General features: G+C 49.2%; 1 long non-coding RNA gene and 1 other non-coding gene across 2 annotated transcripts in view; both read left to right on the top strand.

Annotated features, from left to right (window-relative positions):
* Window positions 1-27159, top strand: part of LOC120879681 — a 79830-nt gene that overhangs the window by 9075 nt on the left and 43596 nt on the right. The window contains exon 2 of the long non-coding RNA XR_005724853.1: window positions 9643-9777. This is a non-coding gene — a long non-coding RNA (uncharacterized LOC120879681). The remainder of the gene's footprint in view (window positions 1-9642; window positions 9778-27159) is intronic.
* LOC120879733 lies at window positions 25854-25957 on the top strand. Its single transcript, XR_005724878.1, has one exon. It is a non-coding gene; the product is annotated as a U6 spliceosomal RNA (small nuclear RNA).

Here is a 27159-nt window from a genome sequence, read left to right as displayed (position 1 = left end):
TAATTCCAACATCAGATGCTGAGCGATTATGGGAAACATTCTAAGCCAGGGGATGCAAGGCGGTGTTCAGTATGGTGAATGACAGGACAGAGTCTGGCCCAGCAGAGCAGCCATTGGCTGCCAACAGCCCTCTGAACTGGAAGTCCTAGCTAAATGTTAGCTCTACAGGGAGGCAGGCACCAATGAGGCCTTCCAAGCCCTTAGCTGTGTGCCAAGCATATTGGTGGCCTCCCTGCTCAAAGCCTGGGGCAGAGACTGGTGAACTGTGCTCCAAATCTGTTTCCTCTTATCCCCCAGACTCACAGCTGGACTACATTTCCACACTCCCTTGCAGCTAAGTGAGGCCGTGAAGAGGCTCAGGTCCTGGAGTGTGGGTGGGAGAAACGGGTCCACAGCCGTGCAGCACCCTGCAGGAGCCGTTGTGTCCCTGGCTTCTACTATTTCCTGGCCATTTGCAGACGATTCAAAAGACTCAAGCCCGAGGAGATGCTAGACCCACAGGATGGAAAATCCTGGGTCCCTGGGTGACTCCGTGAAGCAGAGCCACCAACCCCTCATCATCATGGGACTTGACATGCGTGAGAAATAAGTTTGTCTTTGATTAAGCCATAGGCCATTTGGGGGCTTTTTATTTGTTATTTTTATTTTAAATTTTGTCTTATTATTTTTCCTGAAGTATAGTTGCCATACAATGTTACATGTACAGGTGTACCACACAGTGAGCCATTATTTTTTAAAGTCATACTCCATTTGTGGTTATTGTAAAATATTGGTTATATTCCCTGAGTTGCACAGCACATACTTGTAGCTTATTTTATACCTAATGGTCTATACCTCTTACTCCCCACCCCTGTATTTTCCTCTCCCCCACTTAAAAATAATTGTGTTAATTAATTTGTTTCCTTGCCCCCCCCACACAGCCCAGCTTCCGTGTTCACTTGGTGAATGAAGCAGAACAGTATTTCCCAGCGTGAAACCTGCTGCCTCTAGAACCTACAGGGTCTTACCAGGCACTGAATGCCCTTCTTCATGGTGGGAGCGGTGAGATGCAGTAAGTGGTTCTTTAGTGTCAAGGGCGTTGACTCAGCATGCTCCCAGACGACTGGGCCCTTAAACTAGCACTCACGTGGCGGGTCCCCAGATCTTCAAAGTTTCTCTCCCACTCTCTGTTTGCAGGCTTCTCACCAAAGTCTCCAGTATACTCGCCACTTCTTGTTTGCTTGGTCTGATAAACAGCCGGTAACTTTCTGATATCATGATGCTTAGCCACGCCATCTGCTTCAGGAGTCTTGTAGTGACCGCTTTCCCCAACCTCTCAAAACACCAGTGAGCGTTTCTGGGCTCCCCCCACTGCTGCGTGGCTGGGAGTCCTCTCAGGGGGTGAGAGCGGGCCTGGGCAGAGGGGAAACGGGTGGCCTTGTGCTGGACTCGAAGGCCTCCCAATCCCACGGCCATTTCTGGGGCGCTTGGAATTGAACCGAGGCCAGCGTTTGGATGGGGGCTGCCCCAAGAGGGGTGTAGCCTTTGTCGAGGCTGAGGGCTGGTCCTGGGGCAGGGCTTGGTTCTGTGCCCTCCTCAGGTGGCCCTGTGGGCAGCTGGGGAGTGAGTACTGTGGGGCTGAAAGGGGCGATCTCCATGGTGCGGCACGAATTCCTCTGAGCATTCTCAACCTTCCACGCTTCTCAAGGTCCTTGCCGTTCACGTCAGTGACCTCAATTCTTCATCAGTGTGTCTGGCTTCCTCCCATATCTTTCTATCTATGTATGTGTATGCTAAGTCACTTCAGTCATGTCCGACTCTGTGACCCCATGGACCGTAACCCACTAGCTCCTCTGTGCATGGGATTCTCCAGGCAAGAATACTGGAGTCGGTTGCCATGCCCTCCTCCAGGGGACCTTCCTGACCCAGAGATTGACCCCACGTCTTTTTATGTTTCCGGCATTGTCACATGGGTTCTTCACCACTAGTACCAGCTGGGAAGCCCCTTCCCCATATATATATATATAGATAGATGAAGTTCTCTGGAAGAATAAAGAAAAGTGTTAATACTGGTTGGAATCTAGGTCACTGGGAAACTTGGGTGTGAAGATGGCTGACTTCTCATGTATACATTCTTAGTTTTGTACCACGTGCATTAATTTTTATATAGTATACACATTTATAAAATAAATTAATAAAAATCCTAGGGAAATGAAGCACTATAAAACATATCATGTCATTTCCAAGGCAGTTCACAAAATCATCATGAATCACATTTTTCTTAGTTGTCAAAGTGTTAAATAACAATTCTAGCTCCTTTAATATTTTTACCAAAGGAATCACTTTTCTTTCAAAAAACTGCTCAAAAGCCTTGGATTCTGTGCTTTGCTGGCAGGACCTAGTTTAGGGTCTCGTTTTGTCCACACAACACCTTGACGTAGGTCTTAACATCACCCCAATTTTCTAGGTGGGGAACCTGAGGCCCAGAGAGGTTCAGTGACGGTGGAGCTTGCTAATGAAACTACCCCTTCATTTGTCCCCACTCTCCCCTTCAGAGGCAAGACTGGGGTTCTCAAAAACGATTTGCTAAGAGGAGACTGAGATACAGACAGGGAGAATGACCTGAAGGGGAGCCAGGGCACAGCCGGGCCTTGAACCAGCATTTCCGACTCCTAGGCCAGGCCTGCGTCCCACAGTTAGGGCCCTGTGCGGGCTCAGGAGGCCTTGAAAGGAGCGGCCTGGTGGGCCGGGAGGCCAGTGGCCTTGGAGTCAGGAGGTCATCACCCTGCCTTGCCCTGCCCTCAGTTGCTCACCCCAACCAAGGGGTCAGGGGGGAAGGGGCTTTATGGCTGAGGGGATTTATGGCAGAGACAACAGTTTGTTCTCTGAGCTGCACAGCCTGAGCCACCCAGGGAGCAGTTTTACACACATCCCTGCAGCCCCCAAATGGGGTTTCCAGCTGGAGCTCTGGGGCCCACCCCTGGGCTGGAGCCTGAGATGGCCCCATTTCCCATCTGTGCAGGAGCCCTACGGGGCCTGTCTGCTCCTGTGAACCCTCCATGAACCCCAGGGAAAGAAGGAGCGGCTTGGAGGGTCCCCTGGTCAGAGCCAAACTCCACCCAGGAGCTCAGAGCAGGGGGAGGTCAGGACCCCAGCCAGGGGAGAAACGAGTCTTCTGGGATCCCCTTGCTGCTCCCCGATAGAAGTCTGTTTATGGCCCTGAGACTCCTCAGTTCAAATCGGTCACCTGCTCATTCCTTCCAACTCAATCCTCTACCCTCGGTTTTTGGTTCCTAATCTCCAGCTGATCTTATCTCCCCTTGTGCTCACTGTGCCCCACAGAGGCCCCCGGAACCACCAAGCCAAGGCAGCCAAGCCTGAACTGTTGACTTTCTTTCCCCATCTGCCATCTCCTTGTTCTCAGCCGCGACACCTCCGCTTATGTCCGCTCTCAAGCCAGAAACGTGGGGTTCTCTCTGATGCCATCATCTTTCAGTCACCAAATTCTGCCAATGCTGCTTGAAAATATCGCTCAAATCCATAAGCTTCAGAATCCCCTCTCCCTCAGGAAACTCAACATTTTTTCCTCTTAAGGCCTCCAACTCATTGGATGAGGCCTACTCATATTATGGAAGGTAATCTGCTTTACTGAAAATTTTCCATTAATCTAAATGTTAATCTCGTTTAAAAACATCTTCATGCTGCATCCTGACTACTGTTTGACAAAATACCCGGGGACCATGGCCTAGCCAACTTAACACTTGACATTAACCATTGCAGCAAGGGTCTATCTTTGTATATGTGCAAAGTGGGTGGCTGGGTGGCTGAAAGTGGGTGATTGGACATGTGGGTGAGAAGATGGATGGTATGTGGTTTGCTATGTGTTTGGATGGGAGGATGAATGAATGAATGAATAATGGAATGATTGGTTAAATTTATAGGTAGGGGACAGACAGGCAGGTGGATGTGTAATTGACTGAGTCTGGGTGAGGGCCGTAGGTGGTTGAACGGCCGATTGACTAGTTGGACGTTATATAGTGACTCTGTTGTTGGGTGCGTATTTACATGCACTGATGGATGGCTGGGTGAATGCGTGTATGCACAGATTGAATTAACAGATAATTGAATGGTAAAGTATATAGATTAGATATAAGTATAAATGGGTGGAAGGGTGGATAAGTGAGTGGATGGATATGTGAATAGATGTTTGGGACAGTAGGGTTCTTTGGGCAAATGCTAAATTGGGAAAATCTAGAGATGACAAGACCTCTATTATGGAAGAAAGACTTGGTAGAAGGAAAGCAACATACCACATACCATGTGTGTGATTTATGCAAGCTCCTTCATTCCTCTGAGCCTCTGTTTCTTTATCTCAAAAAAGAGAAATAAAATTCTATCTACCTGGCAGGTGCTGTGAGGTTCAAGCGAGGTGTGCGTGCAAGTGTCTGGCACAGTGCCCTGAATATTGTTAAGCTTTCAAATGTGTCAGTTTAATGGATTCCTCTGCTTCTCCCCCTCTTTCTCCCTTATGGGTGGTAGGTTATGATTTACAGGGCAGATTCATACTGAGGTCTCTTCCAAATCCTCCCACCCCAGCTTCAATATACACACCTCCCTGACACTGCTGATGTGACCCCCTGAGCCCCACACTGAGGCACTGAATAGACTTTGACCTCTCTCGGCTCAAAAGGGACACCCCTGGCTGAGTCTCTTGCTCCAAGTGGAATGATTTCTTTGTCCTCAATGGACCAAGGACAACATCTGGGCCTGGCTACTGCTTCTGCCTGAATCTTCTCATGATACTTAAAAATGATGAGAAACACATTTGGTCCCCTTGCAGTGGCAATCGATGCTTTCTTCAGGACAGATGAGAGGCATGTCCAAGGCCACACACACAGTCACACACACAAACATGCACACACAAACACACCAAGTTTCTATCGGGGTGGGATGAAGTTCATGATATAGCTTGGGAGTCTGAGAAACCCAGGTTTGAATCTTGGCTCTGCCATCTTTCGGGCTGTATGATTTTGGAGATGTCACTTTCCTATATTGAAACTCAGAGCCCTTCTCTATAAAATGGGAATAATATTGCTCAAGCCCTTTGTGTAAAGCAGTGACATAATTATGACAAGTTGTCTGGAATATAATAAGCATTACATAAATACAAGTTCCCATTTCCATCCTCATTGGGAAAAGTCTGGTTTGGGAAAGAAAGACCTAAGTTGTGGCAATTTGAGTTACATCTGTGTATCTAGAGCCCTGAGGTATAATTTATGTACCATAAACTGCATCCATTTAAAGTGAATAATTTGAGTTTTGACAAATGTATGCACCAGTGAGGGCTTCCCAGGTGGCGCTGGCGGCAAACGACCCACTTGCCAATGCAGGGGACTTAAGAGACACAGGTTCAATCCCTGGGTCAGGAAGATCCCCTGGAGGAGGGCATGGCAGCCCACTCCAGTTTTCTTGCCTGGAGAATCCCATGGACAGAGGAGCCTGGCGGGCTCCAGTCCACAAGGTCACAAAGAGTCGGACACAACTGAAGCGACTCAGCACACATCTATGCACAGGTGAAACCATCGCCACAATCAAAACACGAAACACCTTCATAACCCCCTTTGCAATCCGCGCCTCCGCCCAACTCCATTCCCAGGCAACCGTGGATCTGCTTTCTGCTTCTGTGGATTAACTTGCATTTTCTAGAATGTTATATAGATGGAACCGCACAATGTGCCCTCTGTATGTCTGATTGCTTTCACTTTGATTAATGATTTGGGGGTGCATCCATGTTGCTGCATTATCAGTAATCCATTCCTTTAAACTGTTGACTTATTTTCCATAGTATGCCACTTTTTGTCGTTAACATAATGTTTTATTAATTTACTCATTCAAATGCTTATTTGTTTCTTACTACTACTTTATCCATTCACTCATTCCACAAGTGTGTACAGTGTGCCTACTCCATGCCAGGTGTTCCTCTGGGATAGCACTGGAGCTATTAATAGAATGTGTCTATGTTAAAGGTATATATTATATATACTTATAATTATATTATTAATAAATATAATGTATATTTATTAGAGGAATTGAAGCTAAAGTAAATAGAGAGGACCTGTGCTGAGAGAAGGAGATTATATTTTTTCATATAAGCAAATAAATATATAAAACAACAGGCTGTGATAAATGATATGAAGAGAAACAAAGCAAGTTTTGGAGGTAGGTGTTTACGGAAGTGTGAGCTACTTTTCGCAAAGTGGTTGGAGCAGCTGCTTTGGAGGCAGCTCTGTAGATTTGCGGATATGTAGAAGGGGAGTCAGAAGGGCAGAGGTGTTTGTGTAGGTACGTATCTGGGATATTAAAGAGAAGCAACTCTACTTTCTGGACTGAACACCGGTGTTGGAAGTAGTTGACATTCAGAGAGCATATTTAGAGGAGGGACACTGATGAGATCCACACCAAAGAAAGTTTTGTAGAGAGAGGACAGAAACTCGAGGCGTTCTGATATTTAGGGGCAGCAGGATGACGGGTAATCAGCTGAGGCAGCAGACAAAGAGTGGCCAGAGGGCAGGAGTGGAACCAGGGAGAGTGAGTCCAAAAGCTAAGTGCAAAGGAGGTGTGAAGAAGGAGAGAGAGCATCCCTTGGGCACAGGGCAGCTGGGGGATTGAGGTGGAGGAGGAGGGGGACGAGAAGCAGGCGGAAGAGGCGGAGGAAAGGGGGGCTGCACATTGCCCACGGGAGGGCTTTGTGTTACAGAAATGCAGTGGTCATGGAAGGTGGGGATGGTGCAAGCAGGGCTGGGAGAAGGGGGCGCGAGGAGATGGAGAGAGTAAGCACAGTCTTTTGAGGCATTCTACCGGGAGGGGAGAAGGAAAATAGGGTGATCGCTGCTGGGGCTGTGGGAGTCAATGAGTTTATTGTGTTTAAGCTAGGGACTATGTGACATGGTTTTACACTAATGTGATGGAGTTGGTATTTACTGAAGACTTTTTCTTTTCAGGCCTGATGCTACATACCCTATTTTTCTCAATTTTTTTCTAGAATGTTGTCCCTCCCTTCAGCTTTAAGTAACTACTTTACATGGAGGAGAGGGGTGTCTGAGTGGATCCCAAGGGCCAGAGCATGGGCTGGGAAGAAGAGATGGGCAGAGGGGAAAGAGCCCAGCTTGCCTGGATGGCTTTCCCCTCCTTCACCTCGGAAGGGCTCGCTGGCACCAGGCGAATGCAGGCCAAGTCTCCCCAGCTCCTGGCTGAACTGGGAAAAGCATCACCTTGGCCCTGCTGAGGGAGGCCTGGGCCCAGGAATGGGCTGAGGCAGGAAGCGAGCCCCTCGGCGGTCACTCGCCCTCGCTCCGGAGATGAAGTGAGCCCGGCACCTGCTCTGAGGTCACCGCCCTGCCCGCAGGCCTCGGGCCAACCCCTCCTCAAGTCCGCTTCCGCCAGCCTGCAGGCCCTGGGGACTGGGAGGGTCTGGATAAGCAGCCGGGGTGGGGGGCTTCCCTGTCTTTGGACAAGATCTCACTTGGACACAGCTTTTTCCTTTCCTTCGGAGGCTGCTTGGGAAGGTGGGTGTGGAGTCTACAGATGGGGTGTGAACCTGATTCTAGGAGATTTCTGAGGGAAGACCAAGGTGACTGACTTGTCTGGGGTTAGGCAGGATTTTCCTGAATTTAACACTGAGAGTCTCACATCCTGTGAAACCCTTCAGTCCCAGGCAAACCACTGTAGAAATAAACAGTGGATGCGGCTGAAAGTCAAGGGCAGGGACTGACTTACTCAGCCCAGAAGAGGCAGTATAAGAGTGACTAAGGGCCCAGCCGCAGTCCTGACATCAGCGATTCTTAGCTGTGAGACCTGGCTAACAGTTCCTCAGTGCATCCATATGTACAATGGAGATAATCACAGTTCCTATCTCTTAGTGTTGTTGTGAAAATTATATATAAAGCACTAAAAACGGCCCGACTAATAATAAATACTCAATAGATGCTAGTATTTGGGGATAATTTGTAACATTAGTGCCCTAAGTAGGTACTCAGCAAATGTTTGTTTGATTGGTCTATCTATCTATGGAACAATTGATCTTCTACTTACTGATTTGTAAGTGAATGCAAGAGTGTACACAACACATTTGGGGAAGCCCGGTGAAAGGGAGACTGATTCTATTTAGCGGCAATCAGAGGCAGCCTCACAGCGAAGGTAGTGTGCAGGCTGGGTGTTACAGGTTGGGCAGGAGTTTTCCAGTTAGACATGGGTGAAGGAAAGAATGCCCGCGGAGTAGCCTGTGCAAAGGCACAGAGGTGTGAGAGCAACCGAGCAAGTTGTTTCACCCCAGGCACAAGCTGTTTAGACACAGCTCAGCAACTCTGTTACCAAAGCAACCAAATCCCGCAGAGGTCGGTTTTCCTCGGAGATTTTCCTCCACCCACAACTGCGGATGCGCCTCCCCCTGCCTAGCCTTTCCAATGGGTGCCCTAGCAGGGAACGCAGCACCTAGTATATAGGATGCGTGCAGCAAATACTTACTGCTCATCGGCTTTGTACCTGCTCCTGTGTTAAGGACATTGTGTGTATTCGGGGATGTCCTTGGTGGTCCAGTGGCTAAGATTCTGCACTCCCAATGCAGGGACCCCCAGTTCGGTCCCTTGTCAGGAAACTAGATCCCACATGCTGCAACCAAGAGTTCACATGCCTCAACGGAAGATCCTTCATGCTGCAACTAAAGATTCTGCATGCTGCAACTAAAGATCCCTTTTGCTGCAACTTAAAAAAAGCCCTGCATGCCTCAAACTGGAAGATCCCACACACTGCAACTAAGACCCCGCACAGTCAAATAAATAAATTAAAACTATTAAAAAAAACTATTTCAAGTGAACAAAAACATCACTTAAAAAATCTTTACTTTGACTGTCTCCCATTTTAAAGATGAGGAAATTGAGGTATGAAATAAACACATTGCTTGAACAAGGTCCAAGAGCTGGTAGGTAAAATGTGGGCATTTAAAACCAAGGAGTGCCTGCCCCCTCCCCTGCCCCCCAGTCAAGCTTTAACTGCTCCCTTACATATTTCTTTAGCATTTGGCAAATGGCATCTCTGGCTCCAGTTCTAAAAACAGGAGGAGGTTGGCTGAACTCTGGGATCTCTGCCTTTACTCTGGTGGGGAGCTGCCTCTGCTCAGCTCAACTCAATAAACAAGAGTCGCTCACTGCTCCACCGGGGAGGCCTTGCACTGGGGAGACCAGGTGAGCGGTAGAGCCAGGCTGCTTGCATTCCCATCCTGGCTCCATGCTTCCTGGCAGTGTGGCCCTGGGCCTGCCATTGACCCTCTGTGGCCTTGGTTTCCTTTCCTCCACAATGGGGGATTAAGTGAGTTGGCTCACATAAGGCTCTTGGAGCAGTGAGGGCATGTGGCGAGCCCTCAGTGTATGCTAGCTGTTCTTAGAGCAAATTTTATCATTATAGGCCTCCCTGGTGGCTCAGCTGGTAAAGAATCCGGTGCAATCTGGGAGACCTGAGTTCGATTCCTGAGTAGGAAAGATCTCCTGGAGAAGGGAAAGGCTACCCACTCCAGTTTTCTGGCTTGGAGATTTCCATGGGCTGTATAGTCCATGGGGTTGCCAAGAGTCGGACACGACTGAACGACTTTCACTTCACTGATCATTACAGAGCCCCAGGTTCCAGGTGGGCATCAGACAGCGGGGACACAGGATGGAGTAACATGCGACCCTGCCCTGGAGGAGCTCAGGGGACAGGAACAACAGCTCAGAGAAGTGGAGGATCACCTTTAGGAGTCAATGGCATGTGCGTTTTCCTTTCGAGTTTTTATTTATCTTTGTGTGTGTTTGTTTTCAGTTGTGCTGGGCCTTCACTGCTGCTTGGGCTTTTCTCTAGTTGCAGAGACCCGGGGCTGCTCTCCAGTGGCCGCGGCAGGCTTCTTACTCTGGTGGCTTCTCGTGCGGCAGAGCACAGGCTTTCGGGTGCACAGGCTTCAGTAATGGCAACATGTGGGCTCGGTGGTTGTGGCTCCGGGGCTCTAGAGCACAGGCCCAGTGGTTGTGGCTCCCGGGCTCTAGAGCACAGGCCTGGTGATTGTGGCTCCCAGGCTCTGGAGCAGAGGCCCAGTGGTTGTTTCTCCTGGGCTCTAGAGCAGAGGCTCAGTGGTTGTGGGTCCTGGGCTCTGGAGCATGGACTCAGTGGTTGTGGCTCCTGGGCTCAGTTGCTTCACAACATGTGGAATCTCTCTAGATCAGTGTTTGCACCCGTGTCTCCTGCAATGACAGGCAGATTCTTTACCACTGAGAAGCCCTGGCAGGTGTATTTTACTTAATTTACAGGGATGTGAGAGAACACTTGGTGCAAAAGAGCAGCGTAGGAAGAAAAGTTGTGGATGATCAAGCTCACGGAGTTCAATCCAGGCAGAGAAGATAGCACCCCAAATAAAACGACCAACTATCCTGCAGTTGCAGGCAAACTAGGACATCTGGTCACCCTAGCTCCAAAGGAGACCAAAGCCACGGCCAGAGGTAGGAGAAAACCAGGATAGTGAGAGGGAGATGAGTGACCAGCACTGACGCTGTGAGTCCCCTGGATTCGGTGACGCAGCCATCACCAGGGGACTAAATGAGAGAAGCCCCTGGGAAGCCAGGGCTTAAAGTTTGGTTGAAGCAAGTTGAGAGTGAAAGTGTGGTGTGGAGGTGAGAGGATAGACAACTGAAAATTTCTGAAACATTTGGTTGAGAAAGGGAATGAAATCCAAGACAGAAACATTTAAAAACGCTGACAACAAAGAACCCAGCAAAGAAGGAGAAAATAGAGATTCAGGACACAGTGCATTGATGGGTGTCAGATCACCAGGGGAAACGGGATGGGAGAGCCCAGCTGGGGAGACCGGCCTTTGGGAGCAGCTGGACCGTCATCTCCATGGTGAGGGGAGAGGAGGAGAGTGGAGATACAAGGGCGTGGCTGGGAGAGGCAGGGACTCCCATCTGTAGGCTTCCGTCTCCCTTATGAAGATCAAGACTCTCTGATATCTTGTGGAAAACAGGATAGGGCTTGGGCAAGGGTGAGGCTGAAGGAGGAAGGGTGATCAGAGGGTTGAGGAGCAGGAAGGAGCGATAAAAGAGCCGTTGTGGAAGGAGGGAGGGCAAGCAGGCTGGAGTGGAGGGCCAGCCTGCTGGCAGCGAGTCACCTGGTGCATGGGAGGGACTGTGGTTCCAGAGACCATCTGCCTGGCTGGGTGGGTTCCTTCAGGTGAGTTCAAAGCAGGAGCAGAGGAGGCGGGGTGTGTGGGGTGGGTGGACCTAATCCAGGCTCATGGCTCAGGGTGATGGAGGCAGAGGAGGCTGGAAGGGGAGAGTATGTCGTGATGATACAGATGTGCCGTGGGATCTGGGCTGGAGAAGAGGCACAGGAACTCAGCTAAGTGGGGGACAGAGATGCTAGAATCAATGGATGCGTTGAGAACTGCTCAGAGGGAGTAGACGGGGGGCAAATCAACCTCAAAGACAGAGAGGGCTGTGGTTGGAGAATGCAAGGTTTGAATTCTTGTATTTCTGGTAACAAGTTATGACAGCTGATTTGGAGCAGAGGGGCATCGGTGACGAGGACGTCCAAGGTCAGGGAGGCCAAGGACTCGGTTGGGATGTCTGTAGGGGTGTCCAAGGGACCAGGGCAGCAGCAAGACAGGTTGAGAAGGGAGCCCTCAGTGAGTGAAGAGCAAAGGAGAGGCTGGTGGACGATCGTGATGGGGGTGAGGTGTAACCTATCGGCCTGAACCCCAAAGGAGCGGGGGCTGTGGGGAGCAAGGCAGCGCCACCTCCACTTCCTTTCTCTGAGGTGTGAGAGGAAACCCAGCCTCCCTTGGGAGGTGTGGGGGGAGGACACCCTCAAGGAAGGGCCAGCTCTGCTGGAGTGAGGGGCCCGGGGCTCTCCGGGTGTGAGGGGGTGTGCTGCTAATGGAACACTCGATCTGGAGGGCACCCCGAAAAGGCTCTGAAAGGAGGACAGCTGGCATGCTGGGCCCGAGGAGAGACTGCACAGCCTACGGGGGTGAGGATTCAGAGGGACGGGCCATCCTTCAGGGACATGGTGCTTTGCCCTGAGCCCCTCAGGTGTCTGGAAGAAGGATGGACACTTGGGCCCAGAGGGATTCGACCGAGGCCCGGAGGTGGGACCAGAAGCTTCAAGGTGCTGGTGACAGTGGTGGTGGGTAGCTAAGTGGTGCTCCAGGGAGGAGGAGGAGGGACTTTTATGCCTCATCCTGGGCAGAGGGCTTGTGTCCCAGGGCTGGGTCCGCTAGGACCGGTCCCAGCTGTCTCTGAGAGGGTACCACCCCCTTGTCAGCCTCTGACCCCTGGGTCAGGGGCCTGTCTCCTTGGGAGCTGGGAGTTAGTGGCCAGCCTGAGCCAGCTGCCTGAAGGGGAGGAGGCCCCTGCAATGACCGGCTCTTTCACACCCCAAGGAAAAACAAGGCCCATCTGCAAAAACCCGGAGGTGTGAGCTGGGGGCTTGGCAAACAGGCTGTGAATGAGGAGGCTCCCCGTCAGCGCTCCCGCTGAGACGGTGTGGGAAGGCCGGCCAGCCTCCAGTCTGCAACCTGGCGCCCCTCCCTCCGTGGGGCCTCATAGGGCCTCTGGAGAGCAGCGTGGAGCTGGGAGGGCCTCGGAAGCACCTGGAGGAGCAGGCAGCTTGGGATTCTCAGCAGAGGGCGGCCTGAGAATGAGCTCTGTGAGGGGTGCTGCAGACCCCCGCCACCCCTGAGCACCCTGGGGTGAGCGGTCCCCACTGGAGGCCTCAGTTTCCCTGGCCATCCAGCTTCGCGTGTCCAGGGCTTGGGATGCTCCCTCTGGCTGGTGAGGGTGTTCAGACCCTCCCTGTACAGGGCAGAAGGGCCCAGGCAGAGGGCCTAATGCCTGCCCGCTCTCTCCCGAGCAGCTCAAGTTCCATTCCTGAATATCAATGAGCTGGCCCAGGAATGTCTGCCACACAGCTGGCTGCAGAGGGCTGGCGGGGTGGGAAGGGAGAAAAGGCCTGCCAGGCTCTCCCAGACCCACCTGCCCCAGCAGGCAGGGCAACCTGGGGCGGGACAGACCCTCCCGAGGCCCCAGTCACACCTCGAAGTCTCAAACAAACTCCCGGAGTCTGCTTTCCCACTCTGGGAAGAGGCTGAACTGAGATTCCACTGCTGTCGTCTTCAGCTCCAAACCTGATATTTACTCTCTGTTGAGGTAGGGGATGGAGGAACTGCAAATTTGGACAGCTCAGAGGCTGCTGAGCTGAGAGCTGCATTCGTTCATTTCTTTATCCTGCAAAGATGTATGTGCCAGGCTGGTGTTGGGTGCCGAAGATTCGGCTGTGAGCAGGTTGGGGAGGTTTTCGGGACCAGAGAGGAAAAGAATCATCTGTTGTGAAACAATGCTCCTTAGTCGTCCCTGGCCCCAGTGGTTCATCTGAAAAGGCTGGTCAACTCCTCTGCAGTTCAAAAGACTCCTCCAAATTAGCAAGAGTGTTTATAAATGAATCACTTCTCAAGATGGACCCCTGCAACTTCAGGAGAAATAAACCTTCAGAGAACTGGGACATCGGGGCTCTCAGATGTGCCAGTTCCTGGGACTGGTGCAGGGAGCGGGCAGGTTTCAAGGTTGTTGGACAAGGTTTCTGCAGCACAGAGCTCACAGCCAGGTTGTCAAGGAGCAGAGAGCAGGGAGGGGCCAGGTAGGAAAAGGGTCAGAGGGTGGGAACTGGGAATTGGAGGAGGAGCAAGTATTCTTCAAGGGATAAAGCAGAGAAGGGCCTTTTGGGTAGAGGAATGGCAGCTTTGAAGGCCTGGCAGGGCGCTATAGCACCACTGGAATGTAGACAGGGCACCTGAGGTTGGAAGGTGGGCCTAAACTCAGAGGGGAGGTGGGCGTGGGCAAGCAAGGACACTCTCTGCTTGACTCCAGGAATAGTCCAGCCTTGTCCCTGCCTAGGCAACCATTCTAGATGTGTCTCCTTGTGTCTGGTGAACAGATTGGGGCTGCCCATGACGAAGGACAATGTCTTGAAGCTGACCCGCCTGCCCCTCCACTGACACTAGGGTTGAGTCTAGGCCTCGAACACCACCACCTGTAAAAAGGAAGCTATAACAATGTGCCTGTGGCAGGGGGGTCCGAGTGGCTGCTGGGTCACACCTGCTTGGGCACAAAGCTGCCACTGAAGCCCTCCCTACCTAGACAGGTTAGCCCCAGGACCAAGACTGAGTAACCTCGACACGTTTCTTCCCCTGTCTGTGCCTCAGGTTCTCTGCAGGCTCAGGAGTACCCTTCAACATCGTCATTCTGATGTCCCAAAGCAGTAGAGTTGGGTGGCCACATAGAAGGTTGCTGCAGAACTAATTTAATTAATTGTGGCTATCATTTCTGATCTCTGGCTTCTATGGGGGTTGGGGGTGGGGAGCGGAGGGAGATTGAGAGCCCTGAGGGCTGGTTGCAGTGGTTTCACTGTGGGGCCAGCCCCTGGGAAAAGCCATGCAGCTTGAAGCTGGCACTTGGACATCCATGAGGTTTAGACCCTGAATATTCGTTGGAAGGACTTATGCTGAAGCTGAAGCTCCAATACTTTGGCCTCTTGATGCGAAGTGTCGACTCATTGGAAAAGACCCTGATGCTGGGAAAGACTGAAGGCAAAAGGAGAAGGGGGTGGCAGAGGATGAAATGATTAGATAGCATCATTGACTCAGTGGACATGCATTTGACAAAACTGAGGGAGATAGTGGAGGACAGAGGAGCCTGGCATGCTGCAGTCCATGGGGTCACAAAGCGCTGGACATGACTTAGCGGCTGAACAACAACTAGGCCTGGGATAGGGAATAGACGCAGGCTGTGGACCCTGGTTCCTGTTATCCAGGGAGAATGGAATTCCCATTTCGCTCTGGGATCCATTCATCCACCCATCCATGCATTTAGTGACTGAGCACAGACCCATTCCAACCGTGTGATCAACAACGGTCACTGAAGATGCTTAGAAAGCATGGCACCAACGCTAGAAGGATCTTACTCTGGCAGTGGGGCCATTCCACTGAGCACCTCGGGAACTTCTTGCTTCCTGTGTGCACTCAGGGGAGCCACTTCAATCCCATGAGCCTCCGTTTCCTCCTCTACGTGGTGGGGTTCCACAATCCCCATTCACAGTGCCGTTGTGAGTTTCACAACGTGAAGGCTGGAGAACACCGGCAGGGCACAAGGGACTCTGCGTGGGAGCTGTCCTTAGACTCACTGTGGCCTCCTGCCTGGGCCTCCAGCTAGCATGGTGGAGCTGTCCTTTGATTGACTGTGGCCTCCTGCCTGGGCCTCCAGCTAGCATGGTGGAACTGTCCTTAGACTCACTGTGGCCTCCTGCCTGGGCCTCCAGCTAGCATGGTGGAGCTGTCCTTTGATTGACTGTGGCCTCCTGCCTGGGCCTCCAGCTAGCATGGTGGAACTTTCCTTTGATTGACTGTGGCCTCATGGCTGAGCCTCCAGCTAGCATGGTGGAGCTTTCCTTTGATTGACTGTGGCCTCATGGCTGAGCCTCCAGCTAGCATGGTGGAACTGTCTTTAGACTGACTGTGGCCTCATGGCTGAGCCTCCAGCTAGCATGGTGGAACTGTCCTTAGACTGACTGTGGCCTCCTGCCTGGGCCTCCAGCTAGCATGGTGGAGCTGTCACTAGACTGACTGTGGCCTCTTGCCTGAGCCTCCAGCTAGCATGGTGGAGCTTTCCTTAGACTGACTGTGGCCTCATGGCTGAGCCTCCAGCTAGCATGGTGGCAGGACCAGCTGTGGGGACTAGAAGAAAGGGGGCAATGGGGTTAGGCTGAGCTGGCCATCTCCCAGCTGTGTGACAGCAGGTGGGCCCCTCAGCTTATAAGTATCCTCATTTGTAAATCAGTGATAATCAGTCCTACCTTGCAGGGTTGGGATGAAGAGGAAGAGGACATGAGGGACAGTCTTCGTGCATTAAGTTGGGGGCAAATAATGAATGCTAGCCTCCTTCCCGTTTCTCATCTCTGATGGGCTGGGCTGGGAGTGTTATGAGTCTTGAGGGCTGTTGAACAGAGAATCAGGAGGCGTCTCCAGTGGGGCTGGGAGTCCCTGAAAAGCTCCTGGGAAATCCCTGAGTGGCACAGTCAGGATGGAGGAATGGGTAGAACAGACCAGATTCTGGTTCTCACGGAGCCCCTTGGCTGGGGGCGAGAGAGGGGTGAACAATACCAAATATACAGAGCAAGCTGTGGGAATTGATCTGAGGGAAATCTCCGGGGAGACGTGCTGGCAGTTCAAGTGGCTGCTTGGGATGGAGAAGTCAGGGAAAACCTCTCAGAGGAGGAGGCCTTTGAGTGGCGACTAGAAGGGCAAGGAGGAACCAGCTGTTCGATAGTTGGACAAAGAGGCTAGAGCAAGTGCCAAAGCTCTGGGGTTGCAAAGATTTTGGAGGTTTGAGAATGCAAAGGAGGCCACGCTCGTGGAGAGGGGTGGAGGGTTCATGCATGAAGGGAAGAGGGTAAGATACTCAGCTGGAACGTCAGATCCAGGCCAGAAAAGTTTATGGAGATGGTGATGACTCATATTTCCCAACTGAGGAAACTGAGGACTCAGGTTAACCCACCTGCCCAAATGCAAGTTGGCAAGAGATGGCGCCCAGGTGGGTCTGCAGCGTCAGACCCCATTGAGAGGCAGGGGGCAGAGCCCTCAGGAGCTCTGAGGTCCCCCCAGCCCCGCCCTCGCCCTCTCGAGGGGTGAGGAGGGAGGGGCCGGCCCAGCAGAGAGAACACCGTGTCTGCGGGAGAGCGTCCGAAGAGGCAGCAGCCTAAACACACGGCAGACCCCGGCTAGCCCCGGCTGCCAGCACAACTGCTTGTGCGCCTGCCAAGGAGCCAGATGCCGCTTCTGGAAAAAATATCTTCCTGGCTTGGCACTCCCTGGCTGGCCTGCCTGCCATGCGAGGGGCGGAGGGGCTGCCGAGTGTGGGCCGCTCAGCACCCCAGAACGGCACTGCTGTGCCTTTGAAGCCAGGGCAGGAACAGGGAGGGGAGGGGGCGCGGAGGATGCAAGCAAAATATTTTCGCTAAAAATATTCTGGTCCAGGAGAAGATCTTTTTTCTTTTTTTCCCCTACTCTTGCTGGAAAACCAAAGTCTTATTAAAACAACACCAGAATATTTCATGTTGATATCAATTAGGCGAAGGAGAAGGAATCTTGAATTTTCCTCCCAGCCAGTTTCACATAAAAGGAATATTCTCCCAGAGGCCAAAGGATGAAGGTTTTTAGGTTTTGTTTTTTTTTTTTTCTGCAAAAAAAATTCCTGCAATGTGGATGGAAAGTTCCTCACGTCTGAGTGCTCCCTGAGAAGTTGGGGCTCTGGGTCCTGAGGCTGGGTTCTATCCCTATGTCAGGTGGGACAGGGCAGGTGGCTGGCCCCTTAAGAACCTGTCAGGGAGGGATGCAGCCAGGACTGCCCTGCATCAAGGCAGACCTGTAGCCTACCAAGTCTGGCCAGTTGGACTACGGAGCTAAGATGGGCAGATATAGACAGAGAGCTTGGCCTCTGCCTCTGGCATCTCTCAGCTAAGCGTCTCAGGCAGCGTCAAGACAGGGAGTCCACTCTGAGGTGCCAGGTCTGGCCTGGCCCCTCTCCTTGGCTGAGGCCTTTCCTAACCATGATGGCAGCACCATTTCTGCACACCTCTTATGTGTCAGGCACTGTAAAATATGTATCAATACAGTACCTCCTTTAGTCCTCACAATGAATACAAGAGGGCCGGGGATTACGTTATCCCCAGCACCCCTGAGAAAACTGGGCTTGGTGTTACACACTGATTAGGCTGCAGTAACGAAACTGGAAGCCAGATCCTTCCAACCCTACGGTCTGTGCTCTGTCCTCTGTCACAACCTGTCTCTTGATGGTTTATTGGCTTCCGTCCCCTTGGCATCCCCAGATTTGTTCTTCCATCGAGTATTTGGTAAGGAAGTGAGGCTCTCCTGTGTTTGGTGTTATCGCCGTCTTCCAACTCCAAATCAGAAGTCTAGGGAGCAGCCCGTCAGCCATATTTTCTCCTCTTCTCAACTCTCTGAATTTCCCTTCAGTTCAGTTGAATTGCTCAGTTGTGTCTGACTCTTTGTGACCCCGTGAACCGCAGATTGCCAGGCCTCCCTGTCCATCACCAACTCCTGGAGTCCCCCCAAACTCATGTCCACCAAGTAGGTGATGCCATCCAGCCATCTCATCCTCTGTCGTCCCCTTCTCCTCTTGCCCTCAATCTTTCCCAGCATCAGGGTCTTTTCCAATGAGTCAGCTCTTTGTATCAGCTGGCCAAAGAATTTACTCCTTTATTCAATCATCCATTTATCTATCTGTCCATCCACCCTCATTCTACTCTTCCATCCATCCACCCACTTTCCATCCATCCACCCATCCATCCACCCTTCTACCCATATATTTATCCACCCATCCATCCCGTGTTTGTTAAGTACCAGGCACTGGGGATATAGAAATGATCAGAACAGAGCTCCTGCTCAAGCCCCGTTCAGATTTATCAAATATTGGAGGTGGAATATAACTTTAGAAAGTATCTAATCCCATCTTCTCTGTAATTCAGATAGGAAGGAATATCTTTATTTTATAGATGAGGAAACCGCAGTCCAGGGAAAACAATGAGACTTGCTAGGAAGTTGTGCTTTGCAGCAGAAGCTGGAGAACCTTGAAGACAAAACAGACTTGAGTTCTAGTCCTCTTCGCTCTGCTAGAACTTGATTTTGTGCAAGTAACTGAAACTCTGAGTGCAGAGGAGAGCAGTAAGTGAGGTCCGAGAGGGCTCCAGGTTATGCAAGGTTTTGTAGGCCATTGTTAAGAACTCTAGCATCTACTGCAAGGAAGAGGGCATCATTGCAGGGTTTTGACCAAGGTAGAGACACAATTTCAGTTTTAAAAGGACTGCTGTGACTCTTGCGTATAGAATATCCTGGCAAGAGGTAAGAGTCCAAGCAGGGTGATGACAAGCTAGGAAGCTATTGTAATAATCTAGGCAAGAGAGGATGGATGGCATTGTGGCTTTATGGCTGAACAGCTGGAAGGATGGAGTTGGCATCACCTGAGAGGTAATAGGTGGAGTCACTGGGAGGGCGATTAGGAGTTCATGCTGAGTCTGAGATCTGCACTAGTTATCTAAGTGTCAATGTTGAATAGGCAGTTAGATATGCCTCTGGGTCAGGAGCAGGTCTGGGTAGAGGTATAGATCTGGGAGTCATTTGGTATATGAATGAAGTTTAAAGCCTTGAGGTTGGAAAGATCACAAAGCAAAGAGAAGAGACAGAGAAGAGAAAAGGACCAAGGACTGAGCCTTGGGGCCTCCATCACTAAGAGATTTTATTAGTACCTAGTGAGCTTGCAGGATACAGAAGGGAAGAAAACGTGGTTATAGGCCTCGCAGAGTGTGCATTTTAAAGAGGGCAACAGACACAGAAGGAACCAGCAGGTCCACTCAATTTGGTTTAGGAAAGGTCAGCCCAAGGTTTGTGACAGCCTAGAGGCAGTGCCTCATCCAGCCCATGGAACACTCACAAACCTGGTCTGTTCTCATTTCACTCTGATGGGTGTTGCCTGGGCCTGAGTGATGGCTAGACCCCCTGAACTTATTCTGTTCCACAAAAGGGGGAAGGAGGAGTTGTGGGTGGCCCAAACCCAGGGATTGAAAATGCAAGTCATTCTGTCCATAGTCCAATAGATAAGTACTAACATCCTTGTTTTAAAGATGAGAAAACTGAAGCTCAGAAAGAGAAAACCCCGTGGGCCCCAGGCCTAACTTTAAAGATCATGCACTAAAAAAAAAATAAAATAAAATAAAGATCATGCACTTAACACAGAGATGGATGCTGAGGAAGGGGCTCAGAACCTTCACACTATGGTCTGGGTCTCTCTCCTGAGAGGGAGCCCCCAGGCCTGCCAGGATGCAAAGGCAGGTACTCCCAGGGGCCAGGCAGGGGACATCTATGAGGAATGTGGGCTGGGGCCGGGTGTGGTGACCACAAGCCTGGACTGAGGGGCAGCCACTCCTAGCTCAGCCAGTTGTGGTCCCATGGAAAGGTGGGTCCAGGGTTGCCAGATCTGATTTCTAACCAGAAGCCGGAAACCTCGTCTTTTATGTGAAATTTCCTACTTTTTAAAGCAGCTTTGGATCCAAGCAAAACATGTCTGCATGCTGAGTTGACCTCATGGGCCACTGGCTCCAAGCTTTGGCCTTTCTGACTGGGTGGCTGAAAAGTAAGGACTTTAGGACCACAAGGGCCTGGGTTGAAATCTCCAAACCCTCCCTTACTAACTGTGTGATCTTGAGCAAGACAGTTCACCTCTCTGGCTCTTCGTTTCCTCATCTATCAGTCATCGCTGAGTCGGGTTGTGGGGGGTCCCGGAAGACACCATGACAGGGTGCCTAGACCATTACTGGGCCCTCACAGACGCTCCACGAAAGGTGGTGAGGAGATGGTCTCTCTGTGTATGCTGAGGGTGGGGGTTGGGTGAGGTTTTGTTGCCTGTCTTGGCTTTACTCAGTAGCCCCTGAGTGCTGGAGAGCCCGTGCGCCCCACACTTGCCCTGAAGGATGCCTTTCCCTTCCTGACGCCTCTTGCAGGCAGTCCCCATGGGCCACTTATGTCAGCCCTGGGTAGCAGTGGCCTTCAGCCCCCAGCCTTCCCCTCGAGCCCAGCTTCTCCCTCCCTCTGCTGCACAGGAGAGCCGTGGGGACGTCTGGATTCCTGAGGGGATGTTTTCCACATTTCTGGAAACCCACTGCGGTTTGGTTTGCTGTGGCAAAGGCCTTGGCAGGGGCTCAGCCCAGTGGAACGGCTGGTGGCTGGGAGGGGCCCGAATGGAGGAGACATTCATTGAGCGCCCACTGTGTACCAGGCCCCAGGGAGTCACAGATGCTTAAAACAGTCCCTGCCCTCCAAGAATCTCATTATCTTATTATGGATACAAACTCGAAACAGGAGAAGCTAAAAACAGACCTCCAGCCCAAGTGCTTGTCACTCAAGCCAGGAGCCTGCCGCCCCGCCCCCTTCTCGGCCCGCGCCCTCTCTCTCCACCTGGCTACCAGTTTGGGTCGCCGTTTTCCCTTCCCTGGATGATGGCCACCGTCTCCTCCAGGACTCCCTGCCTCCAGCCTCCTTCAGTTCTTCTGCGCAGGGCCTGCTGAAAGGGCTTTCTAAAACACAAATCCGCTCCTGCAGCTTCCCTGCCGAAAGCCCTCGTGACCTCACGATGACGTCCAAATGTCCTGTGCTGGCTCAGAGGCCTTTTGGCCTCTGCGCTTGCCGCCCTCAACAACTTCATCTCATAAGTTTCTCTCCACCTGAGTGTGTCCTCTGTGCCAGAAGTCTTTAAATTAACTGTGTGCCCTCTGCTTTCTGTCAGCTCTGGGCCTTTGGTTCTCCCTTCCTAGAATACGTCTCCATCGTCACAGTCACCAAGTGAACTCCTAGTTATTCCTCAGGGCTCAGTTTAAATGCCAGTTCCTCCAGGAAGTCTTCCACACCCACTCCCATCTGCTGGATTAGGTGTCCTCATTCTGTGTCTCCAGTGTGTAGTTTACAGTGTGGCTCAGATGATAAAGAATGTGCTTGCAGTGTTGAAGACCTGAGTTGGATCCCTAGGTCAGGAAGATCCCCTGGGAGAAGGAAACAGCAATCCACTCTAGTATTCTTGCCTGGAGAATCCCATGGACAAAGGAGCCTGGCAGGCTACAGTCCATGGGATCTCAGAGTCCAACACGACTGAGCAACTAACACTTTCACTTTCATTCCTAATCCTAAAGCTAATTCTGATCCTAATACCTAAGCCAATACTAACATTTAAAACAGACTAAGACTAATAGCAACAGTTAGAACTGGACATGGAACAGCAGACTGGTTCCAAATTGGGAACGGCTGTATATTGTCATCCTGTTTATTTAACTTATAATACACAAGTACATCATGTGAAATGCGGGGCTGGATGAAGCACAAGCTGGAATCAAGATTGCCGGGAGAAATATCAATAACCTCAGATACGCAGATGACACCACCTTTATGACAGAAAATGAAGAACTAAAGAGCCTCTTGATGAAAGTGGATAAGGAGAGTGAAAAAGCTGGCTTAAAACTTAACATTCAGAAAACTAAGATCATGGCATCTGGTCCCATCACTTCATGGGAAATAGACGAGGAAACAATGGAAACAGTGAGAGACTACTTTTTTGCGGCTCCAAAATCACTGCAGATGGTGACTGCAGCCATGAAACTGAAAGACACTTGTTCCTTGGAAGAAAAGCTATGACCAACCTAGATAGCATATTAAAAAGCAAAGACATTACTTTGCCATCAAAGGTCCGTCTTGTCAAGGCTATGGTTTTTCCAGTAGTCATGTATGGATGTGAGAGTTGGATCATAAAGAAAGCTGAGCACCAAAGAATTGATGCTTTTGAACTGTGGTGTTGGAGAAGACCCTTGAGAGTCCCTTGGACTGCAAGGAGATCCAACCAGTCCATCCTAAAGGAGAGAAGTTCTTTTTTTTAAAAATTAATTAATTTTAGTTGGAGGCTAATTACATTACAATATTGTAGTGCGTTTTGCCATACATTGACATGAATCAGCATGAGTGTACATGTGTTCCCCATCCTGGACCCTCTGCCATCTGCATCCCCTCATCCTACCCCTCAGGGTCATCCCAGGGAACCAGCCCTGAGCACCGTGTCTCATCGAACCTGGGCTGGCAATCTATTTCACATATGGTAATATACATGTTTCAATGCTATTCTCTCAAATCATCCCACCCTCACCTTCTCCCATAGAGTCCAAAAGACTGTTCTTTACATCTGTGTCTCTTTTGCTATCTCACATATAGGGTCATCGTTATCATCTTTCTAAATTCCATATATATGCATTAGTATACTGTATTGGTGTTTTTCTTTCTGATTTATTTCACTCTGTATAATAGGCTCCAGTTTCATCCACCTCATTAGAACTGATTCAGATGCATTCTTTTTAATGGCTGAGTAATATTCCATTGTGTATATGTACCACAGCGTTCTTATCCATTCGTCTGCCAATGGACTTCTAGGTTGCTTCTATATCCTGGCTATTGTAAACAGTGCTGCAATGAACATTGGGGTACACGTGTCTCTTTCAATTCTAGCTTCCTCAGTGTGTATGCCCAGCAGTGGGATTGCTGGGTTGTATGGCAGTTTTATTTACAGTTTTTTAAGGAAAGGAGATGAGTCCCAAGTGTTCATTGGAAGGACTGATGTTGAAACTGAAACTCCAACACTTTGGCCACCTGATGCGAAGAGCTGGCTCATTGGAAAAGACCCTGATGCTGGGAAGGATTGAGGCAGGAGGAGAAAGGGATGACAGAGGATGAGATGGTTGGATAGCATCACCAACTCAATGGAGATGAGTCTGAGTAAACTCTGGAAGTTGGTGATGGACAGGGATGCCTGGCGTGCTGCAGTCCATGGGGTCGCAACGAGTCAGACACGACTGAATGACTGAACTGAACTGAACTGATTGTCCTTATTAATAAGGTTTTTATAAATACTATTGTAAGTGTTTATAGTACTATTTTAAGTAAATATGTTGTCATCTACCTAATCATCCCAATATTATTGAAGGTTTAAGTTATTTCAACTTTTAAACTATTGTAAATAAATCAAAGTTTAAAATTTAAGGATTGTTTTTCTAAGATAGATGCTCAGAAATAGAATTACTAGGCCAAAGCTCTTAAAATTTCTGTTATATATTGTTGAATGAATGAACATGTTAGTTGCTCAGTTGTGTCTGACTCTGCAATCCCATGGACTGTAGCCTGCCAGACTCCTCTGTCCAGGGGGTTCTCCAGGCAAGAATACTGGAGTGGGTTGCCATTCCTTTCTCTAGGGGATCTCCCTATCCAGGGATTGAACCCAGGTTTCCTGTATTGCAGGCAGATTCTTTACTGTCTCAGCCACTAGGGAAGCCCAAATCTCATGTATATATTATATATATGTACATACATATATGTGTATATATGTAAAAATTCACAGTTCCACATCTAGTTATTGAGGACACGCATATTACTCATGCTCATCAGCATGGGGTCTTATATACTTTTAACCTTTAAAACTGCTGTTAGTTTGACAACAGAGAATAGACATCTTCTTGCTTTAATTTGCCTTTGTTTGATTTCCAGTGAAGTGGAATTCCCACTCTTGTTTCTTTTTAAATAAATTAAATACAAATTTTTCAGCTATTTGTCATTTGGGGTTGAATTTTTTTTTTTTCAAATTCTGAGACTTGCCTTTTTTTTTTTTGCATGTAGTTATATAACATTTGCCTTTCCTGCTGTTATTTCCTCAAATGCATTTAAGCATACACTGCCCTTGCCTTCCAGAGACTGGGTGAGGCTCCCTTCCTTGCCAAGGGTGAATGTCTACACTAAATATTCAAAGCCTATTGATTTGTGGTTTGAGCACAGTGACCAAGGCTGGTTATGACCTTTCCCAGAACCTTCCACAGCTCTTGCCACCTCCCTTACTCTGACTTCCTGCTTCTGAGCTAGGTGCTTATCTATGACAAAACCTTTAGACAAATGCCACAGCCCATCAGAGTCATTACTTCACAAAAAGTTCTTTTGAGTGTCTAAATTAGGGATTTTCCTTCAGTGTTGACCATTGAGTTTTTACAAATGATCGTCATAGATATGGACGTCACTTCCCCTTTCAGAAACTATGCTTAGCACATTAGGGAAAGCTCCAGCTGCTGACTTTTGCGCTTGGGAAACATAAATATCCTCTCTTCCTTCCCTTTCTCCTCTCCTCCCTCCTCCTCTCCTTCCTTTGGTGAATCTCGACAGCCTCCCAAGGTGCAGAGCTGACTTCTGCTCAAGTAATAACAGGCAAAATGATTCCCAAATCAGGCACTTTATGTATGGAGCCCAGGCAGGGTAGCCTGAAATCCACAACTGCAACAGAAATCACCTCCCAGTTATCACCTGATCAGTTCTCCAAGGTGTCACCTGTCGGTCTGCAGTGATCGGGACTTTAGTGCCCTATTATGGGACATAGGTGGGTCACAGCCTTTTAGCTTTAAAAGACCTGGTCCTTAAACCTGGTTCTCCTGATGGGGTGGTTCTTTACATGGCAGTTCCACCCAGCATGCAATTTTGGGGCTCTTAGTCTTAGTTTTAATGAAACTAGAGTTGATTTATAACATTATCTTAGTTTCAGGTGTACAGCATTGTGATTTAGTATTTGTACAGATTAAATCACATTAAAAGTTATTACTAGATAATGGCTATAATTCCCCATGCTATACAATATATCCTTGTTGCTTATCTGTTTTATACATGACAGTTTGTATCACTTAATCCCATTGGGATTTCTTAGTCTTTATATTCTTTCTAATGCTTTCTAAAATTCAACTCAAGCCTAAATGCGAGGTGATCTTATAGTTTCTTTTATCCAGTCATATGAAACAGAAGACAATTGGCTGTTTTTAATTTATCAAAATAGCAATGTCACATGGTTCATTTTAATATTTTCAGAAATTATATAAGGGATATAGAAACATCATAAGAAAATTGGAAAATGTAAAGGAAATATACAAATACTATTACTGGTAATATTTAGTTGCATATGGTACATACACATATATAAGTACACCTACACATAGAGATTTAGTAGAAATAGAGCCTAACTACCTATATGAAACATTTTAATCTAATTAACAATGTATTATGAGCAACTTCCCATGTCAATAAAGCACTTCTTCATTATTTTTAGTTGTTGATGTTCAGTTGCTCAGTCATGTCTGACTCTTTGCAACCCGAAGGACTGCAGCACAGCAGGCTTCCCTGGCTTCAGCAGCACATATACTAAAATTGGAACAATACCGAGAAGATTAGCATGCCCCTGCACAAGGATGACATGCAAATTATTTTTAGTAGCTTTATCATTTTCCATTGCGTGGTTGTACCATAATTAAACATAGCCAGTAATGCCAAGGATGAAGGGTAGGGCTGGAGAAGGTTGGAGTAGGAGGTCCAAGGTGGTATGAAGTTACTGACACCAAGGCTGGAAAGACTTCCAAAAAAATGATTTATTTAATGTTTGGTTGTGCTGAGTCTTCATTGCTGAGCAGGGGCTTTCTCTAGTTGCAGAAGCAGGGGCTCCTCTCTAGTTGTGATATGTGGGCCTCTCATTGCAGGGGCTTCTCTTGTTGCAGAGCACAGCGTCTAGGGCGTGTGGGCTTCAGCTGGAAAAACTTTTGAGATGCTTTCTATTGTGAGAGGTCCTGGAGGGATTTGGATGGATGAGAAAGATCCTCTGGCTCTGGAAAGGGAACCATTGGAAGGCTTATAAGAGGTTGAAAGTCATAGTCATTTGCTCATTCACTCAATAAATATTTATTGAACTTCTAAATTGTGCCAGACATTCTGATGGTGATACCACAGTGAACAAGATAGACCCTTGAATTGCCTGACTTTCAAGGAATTAGTGAGGAGCAGCCCCATGCTGCAACTAGCGAGTAGCCACCCACTCATGGCAACTAGACAGGAGCCACCCTGCACATCACTGGTAGAGAGGAGTTGCCCCAACACAACTTGAGAGGAACTCCAAGTCCTGTGCTGAAACTCGAGAGGAACCTCAAATCTCCGGCTGCAACTCATTGTATTGTAGGCTAGGGGAGGGGGAAGATCACAAATAAATAAATCATCTCACATTGAGAAAAGTACTAGGAAGGAAAATGAATAAGGCAACGTGGTGAAACACACAGAGGTGCTAGAAGTGAAAGTGTGAATCTTGGACAAGGTGAGCAGGTCCAGCATCCTGAGAAGGAGGTATTTGAGCTGTGATCAGAATGAATAAGGTGAGGAAAGTTCTAGGCAGAAGAACCAGCAAGTGCAATGGCCAGGTGGAGTCAGTAAACATAATAGATGACTGGAAACATTTCATTCATTCACATGTTCACTTAGCTTGGATTGAGTTCCTCCTCTATTGTAGATAAGAATGTGGAAATCAGTTACTACTCCTCCCTCAAGGGAGAGAGTCATCCATTCACCTCATTTATTTACTCATTCATTCACTGATTCAAACACTTTCTGAGTACCTACCATGGGCTAGACCTTAGACAATAAAAAGAAAACAAAGGTGAGTAAGA

The sequence above is a fragment of the Oryx dammah genome, unplaced genomic scaffold (genome assembly GCF_014754425.2).
Source record: "Oryx dammah isolate SB20612 unplaced genomic scaffold, SCBI_Odam_1.1 HiC_scaffold_20, whole genome shotgun sequence".
NCBI lineage: Eukaryota > Metazoa > Chordata > Mammalia > Artiodactyla > Bovidae > Oryx > Oryx dammah.
The sequence above is the reverse complement of the archived record's forward strand: the minus strand, read 5'-3'. Positions and strand labels throughout refer to the sequence as shown.